This window comes from Hippopotamus amphibius, chromosome 3 (genome assembly GCF_030028045.1).
Source record: "Hippopotamus amphibius kiboko isolate mHipAmp2 chromosome 3, mHipAmp2.hap2, whole genome shotgun sequence".
Classification (NCBI taxonomy): Eukaryota; Metazoa; Chordata; class Mammalia; order Artiodactyla; family Hippopotamidae; genus Hippopotamus; species Hippopotamus amphibius.
In genome coordinates this window covers 42003101-42010172 of record NC_080188.1, presented here as the reverse complement: position 1 = coordinate 42010172, position 7072 = coordinate 42003101, and the positions used below count along the sequence as shown (strand labels likewise).

Genomic DNA, 7072 nt, shown 5'->3' with positions numbered 1-7072 from the left:
TTACCTTGATATCAAATAGATAAGGACATTACAAGTAAAGAAAGCTATAAACCAATAACCAGGATGAATATAGAGGGAAAAATTCTCTTCCAAATATCAGGAAGCCAAATTCAACAACACATTGAAAGAATTATATACCATGACAAAGTGGAATTTATCCTTGGGATGCAAGGATGGTTCAACGTACCCAAATCAATAAATGTAATACATTGCATTAATAGAATGAAAGATAAAATAACTTGACCATCTCAATAGCTGTAGAATAACATTTGACAAAACATAACACCCTTTCCTGATAAAAACCTTCAACATGCTGGGTATAGAAAGAACATACTTCAACCTAATAAAGACTGCATATGATGAGCCTAAAGCTAACATGCTCAACAGTAAAGATTTGAAAGTTTTTTCTCTAAGACCAGGAACAAGACAAGGATGCCCACTCTCACACTCTTTCAACATAGTACTAGAGGTCCTAGCTAGAGCAGCTAGGCAAAGACAAAGAAATTAATGGCCTTCTAATCAGAAAGGAAGAAATAAAATTGTTTCTTTTTACAGACGACATGATTTTCTATACAGATAATTGCAGAGATTCAACCAAAAGCCTGAACCAATCAACAAATTCAATAAAGTTGTATGATACAAAATTAATTTACAGAAATTAGTTGCATTTCTCTATACTAATAATAAAACATCTCAAAAAACTGTCACATTTACAATAGTATCAAAAATAATTGACTACAACTATAAAACTCCTAGAGGAAAACATAGGCAGAACACTCTATGACACACATCAAAGCAAGATCCTTTTTGACCCACCTCCTAGAATCATGGAAATAAAATCAAGAATAAACAAAAGGGACCTAATGAAACTTAAAAGGTTTTGCATGGAGAAAGAAACCATAAATAAGACAAGAAGGCAATGTTCAGAACGGGAGAAAATACTTGCCAACAAAGCAACGGACAAAGGATTAATCTCCAAAATATACAAGCAGCTCATGCAGCTGAATACCAAAAAAGCAAATAACCCAATCCACAAATGGGCAGAAGACCTAAATAGACATTTCTCCAAAGAAGACATACAGATGGCCAACAAACACATGAAAAAATGCTCAACATCACTCATCATTAGAGAAACAGAAGTCAAAGCCGCAATGAGGTATCACCTCACACCAATCAGAATGGCCATCATCACAAAATCTAGAAACAACAAATTTTGGAGAGGACGTAGAAACAAGGGAGCTCTCCTGCACTGTTGGTGGGAATGTAAGTTGGTACAGCCACAATGGAAAACAGTTTGGAGGTTCCTTAAAAAACTGAAAATAGAACTACCATATGATCCAGTAATCCCACTATGGGCACATACCCAGAGAACACCATAATCCCAAAAGCAACATGTACCATAATGTTTATTGCAGCACTATTTACAATAGCCAAGACATGGAAGCAACCTAAATGCCCATCAACAGATGAATGGATAAAGAAGATGTGGCACATATATACAATGGAATATTACTCAGCCACAAAAAGGAATGAAATGGAGCTATATGTAATGAGGTGGATAGAGCTAATGTCTTTCATACAGAGTGAAGTAAGCCAGAAAGAGAAAAACAAATATTGTCTGCTATCACATATATATGGAACCTAAAAAGGAAAAAAAAAAGGTACTGGTGAACCCAGTGAGAAGAGAAAAAATAAGCATGCAGATGCAGAGAACGGACTGGAGATCATGAGGTTGGGGAGGCAGGGGGCAAAGGGGAAGCTCGGATGAAGTGAGAGAGTAGCATAGACATATATATACTACCAGCTGTAAAATAAATAGCCAGTGAGAAACTGCAGTATAACAAAGGGAGATCAACTCAATGATGGATGATGTCTTAGAAGGCCAGGATGGGGAGGGTGGGGGGGAGTCACAGGAGGGAGGGAATATGGGGATATATGTATAAATACAGCTGATAGACTTTGGTGTACCTCAAAAACTGATACAAGAGTGTAAAACAGTTATATTCCAATAAAGAGCTAACAAAATAAAATAAAATTAAATGACTACAAATAAATTTAACCAATGAAGTGAAAAATCTATACAGTTATAACTACAAGATGTTGTTGAAAGAAACAGAAGAAGACACAAATAAAATGGGAAAATATCCTGTGTTCAGGGATCACAAGAGTTAATATTGTTAAGATATCCATAGTAGCCAAAGCCAACCTCAAATTATAATACAAAGCTATAGTATTTAAAACAATATGGCATTGGCCTAACTATAGACAAATAGAACAGTAGAACAGAATGCAGGATCCAGAATTAAAACCCTGCACTTATAGTCAACCAATATTCGACAATGAAGGCAAAACACCCAATGTGGAAATGTTACTTTGTTCTTTCTCTTCTGAGAAAACTAGTTACACACACGCAAAAAAGTGAAATGAGACCCATATCCTACGCCTTTCACAAAAATTAACTCAAAATGTATCAAAGACTTAGACCAGATACCATAACACTCTTAAGAAAAAAAAGTGGGGAGAAGCTCCTTGACATTGGTCTTGAAAATAAGTTTCTTAGATATAAGGCACAAATCACAGCAGAAGAAAAACTCAACAGTAGGACCACATTAAACTTAAAAGCTTCTGCAGAGCAAGAGAAACAATAAACAAGATGAAAATAAAATCTACAGAATGGGAGACAAGTTTTGCAAATGACATATTGAATGAGGTGTTGCTATCCAAAATATTGACGCATTTTGTAAAAAGTCTTAATTCTTCAAAAAGTACTGAAATTTTCTAGAAACCTAATAATTAATGGAAAAGTTAATTGTTTGAAAGAATGGTTTCTTTATATAATGAAATCTTCACAATCACTGACTTGGATTCAATTCTTGTTCTGCAATGCAGTAACAGCATTTACTATTATGAATTATTATAATTATACTACTATTCATTTGTTCTTTGTCATTCTCCCTCTCCTCCTAACTTCCCCTCCTACCAACACTCTCACTTTCCTGAAACGAGAATGGGGAAATCTTTCAAAATATAGTTAGATAGCAAAGAACTTTCACTAATTTTATTTCAGCCTTTGGACACTGTGAAAATTACCATAGATAACCCAAACAATTTGCAATCCAATGAGATATTGAGTTTTACTCTTGAAAAAGATATCAGTTATATTTTTCCACCAATAAAGGAGGCGACAAAAGGATCTCCTAAGAAATCACAAAATAGTTCACTAAAGATTGTTTACTTCCTATTTATGTCTTACGTAAATGTAAAACAGATCATATTAGTTTAAAACAGATTACATTCTTGCTTTCTTTCATAAGAAATAGCATCCTGTAAACTGAAGAGAATTCTTTACAATTTTAAACAATGAGCAGTTTTCAGATTCCAGTGGTACAAATTATTTGGTCTTTAGTATATGCGCAGAATTGATGATTCTTATATATTCAGTGTACATTTTCTCTGTGCTCATTGTGTTTGGCAGCTATGCTGTTGAGACCTATGTTCCTTAAGGGAGCTTTCTCTACTGAGGTTTTTTATAGGGTTGGTGTAGGCAGAAAACACCTGTTTTAATACACTAAGTTCTCTCTTTCATGCTGTAAGATGTAAAACCTTGGGATTTCAAATGAGGTCTGATTTAAATGCTGATGGAAAAGCAAGCAAATGTTGAAATAGGCTGCAAAACTTGTTAGGGGATACACTTGTATTATTGAAGAATGGTCTTTTTTTTAGCTGGAGCACTGGCGAAGAGTTTCAATCTTCAGAAAATAATTTTAGCATTTTATCTTGTTCATCTGATTGCTAAAACCTTAAAAAATTCTTAACATTAAAAAATTTTAATTGTGTATTAAGTTATATTTTATTTGCATTAAACTTTATTAAGTTACTTTTATTAACTTAAAGTTTTAATTAAAAATTTTCTAAATTTACCTATAAATCATTCCATGCAATATCAACTCTCTAGGACTTTGCTAGAGGATATAATCTTGATGTGTTGGAAAGCCAGTTCAAATTCAAGTAGGAATTTAATCCAGGTGGTTGGCACATATTGTGTCATTGATAGTATGTAATAGCAACAAAATGACAGTAATGACAATAGTTAACATACCTTCTGGATCACCAAGTCTGTGCCAAGGACATTTTGGATGTTTCATATGTACTAATAATTTTTTCCCCACAAGAACAAAATGAGGTTGATACTAATATAACATTATGAGTTAATGTTGTCATATAAATTGTGTTGGTATAGAAATATATGTTTCTAATTGTCAGGTTACTTTATCTAATTTCTCACATCTCTCTCACTGTAGCTAAACATTCTAAATAAGGAACGCAGGATTATTCCTAATGAAAATGCAAAGTAAACAAAGCAAAATAAGCAGGAATAGGTTACCTAAGGCAGGGCTTTGGCGGGTTTGCAATGGAAGCCTCCAAAAAATTCAAAAGTTGGTAGCAGTAGGTGAGGAAATTCAAAATCCCGATAGGTTCGAATGAACCACATTTCAGCTTTCCCCATTGTCTCTAATAATTTAGTGTGTCTTCCTGAAAGCCAAAACAAAAGCAACAGCAACAAAAGTTAGATCAAAAGAGAATATTGCCATGTGTATATACTAGGTAAATTTTGGAATGTAGTTTGGAATGACGTAGTCAAAGATGTTTAAATGTTTCTGCTTTTTGTTAAACAAACATATATGTATGTGTGTTAAATATAATATTATATAATGCAATATAAGATGGAAACTGAGCTACACTAGTAGAAACAATTTCTAAATGCTACCCAGATACTTATGCTACAAATATGTGTGTCACTCTTCAATCTATATCTTCATTTATTAAGACATTTTATGAAGTTTCTAGTGACATTTTTTAAGTTAAAAAAAGAAGATTAGTCAGATGGATATACAATTGCTTGGAAAAGTCCTAAGTGTTTCAATGTGTGGTTTATGACTTCCTGGAGGGTCCTGTACTAGCAGTGGGCCACAGGATTATATCGTACACCATAATTTAATGTTTCCATAATATTTATGGGATTGATGGAACATTTTATATTTTCATTTCATCATTTCATTTATAAGAGATGAATTATTGTGACTTTATACAAACACACCTTCCAAGGCACTAGGATAGTTAGGACATCATGCTACCAACTGAAGACATGATTTACCTAGTACTTCGCTGTAAAACTGAATCCAGTTTTCATTATATGCCTGGAACCAAAAGTGAAAATAAAGTACATATATCATATTTTTTACCCTTTCCATGAATGTCATGTGATCTCTTAATTCTGACCAGAAAACAGGTACGTAGGATGGTGGGAATGGAAGTGTTCCACTGTACTTTTCAAGTGAATAGCCAGGGAAGAAGCAAAGACTGTACAGTAAAGGCACTTTAGGTATCTCAGGCAGCAGCTCACCACAGGGTCCAATGGCATCTGCAAGAATGACATCAAACCTTGATTCCTGCAGTTTTATCAGAAGTTTCTTGCTCGAAACAACATCTTTACAGTTCTTCATAAGAACAACAGAATATTCCCATAATAAATTATTCACTGTTGAAAAATATGTCCAGAAAGAATCTTCTGCCAGATTAGTCCATTTCTCAATAAAATGCTTGACAAAATTCTCAAAATCATCTTTAGTTAGAGATGAAGGGAAAGTCTCCAATTTGATAGCAGATGGTTTGTTGGAATCAATAATGGCAGCTGGAACATGTTAGAACAGTCACCTCAGAACCCCTCGTGACAAGTTCTTCCAGAATTGTCTTCATATTCATCCAATGACTATATTCCACTGGCCACACCAGCACCTTCTCACAACTCCCAGAGCTAAAGTAGCAAGTCAGCTGTAGTAGCGGCAGAAGTGAGAGCCATTTCATACACATCTTGCTCACATGTAATATTTAAAAAAAATACTCTATCCTTTTGCTATTGCTCATGCTTATATTTAAGGAGAAATCAATCAGGAAGTTAAAATTTAACTCCTACACCTCAAGTAACTAAATTTTATGAATAGTCAGCAGCTGTGGACATCAAATGAAAGGGCAAAGTGATTATACAGTGTGTTTAATATTGTTTTGTCAATGTTATCACTGATCTAAAAGTCAATGAGCTTGCACGTGCATGTCAACTATATATTACATGAGAGTAGACCAGTGTAACAGCACTGGCAAGTGAGAGGCTCTTGTGTCTGCAGTCTCCTTGACACAGAGTTAGAGATAAGGTGACATCAGAAAGATGGAGGGTTGGGAGCTCCAAACACTTTTATCCCCCATAAAAACAATAAAAAGAATAAACAAGCAAGTACAAACCCATGTAAATTACATTGGGAAAGCGCTGGACTACAACACAGAAGGAGCAGAAACCCTGCAGAATGCCAAAACTGAGGATGGCCACGTAGGAAGGTTTGGGAAAGATTTTACCTCAATTACTGCATTCTCCAGTTCAGAGCAGCCTGGCATCAGCAGGGATCCCCTCAGAGGGATTTCATCCCATGGGGAAAAGGAGAACAGAACTCCAGCAAGCCTTACCACCACCTCACTACCTCACCTCCTTGCAGACTTTGCTACTGAGGACTTGCACAGTCTTCACCAGCACTGATTCCATTTGACAGAGCTGCCCAGAGTCCCTGCTTCTGTGTCTTTCCTGAAGCTGGGTGTGTCTCTGTGGTGAGCCCTGACGCTTGGGGCCCCATCACTCCTGTACCTTGCATTCCCTGGTTGAGTTGCCACAATGCCTTAGCATCTATGAGACTAGAGCTGCTGCTCTGTGCCCTTCCCCCAGACTCTAAGTGAGTGCTTTGTCTTGCCATAATGGGGGCAATGCTGCTATGCCTTTGGATCTCATCCTGTATCCCTAGCTGTGGCTTTGACTGGCCATTGCCTAGGCTGAGCTGCTGCTGTTCTACACACCATCGCTGTGCCCTAAGCCACGGTTTTAACCTATCATTGTTGGGGCTATAATCCTGCTACTTTGTACCTTACCCTGGGTCCCAGTTCAGCACTCTGACCCATCATTACCAGGGCCACACCAGTGCTGCTCTGCATCCCCCCACCATGGGTCTTGACTGTGGCTTTAACAGGTCAT

General features: G+C 36.2%; 1 pseudogene; it reads right to left on the bottom strand.

The window, feature by feature from the left end:
• Window positions 1–4384: 4384 nt before the first annotated feature.
• On the bottom strand, window positions 4385–5874 carry LOC130849593 (UDP-glucuronosyltransferase 2B4-like; annotated as a pseudogene).
• Between the last annotated feature and the right edge of the window lie 1198 nt (window positions 5875–7072).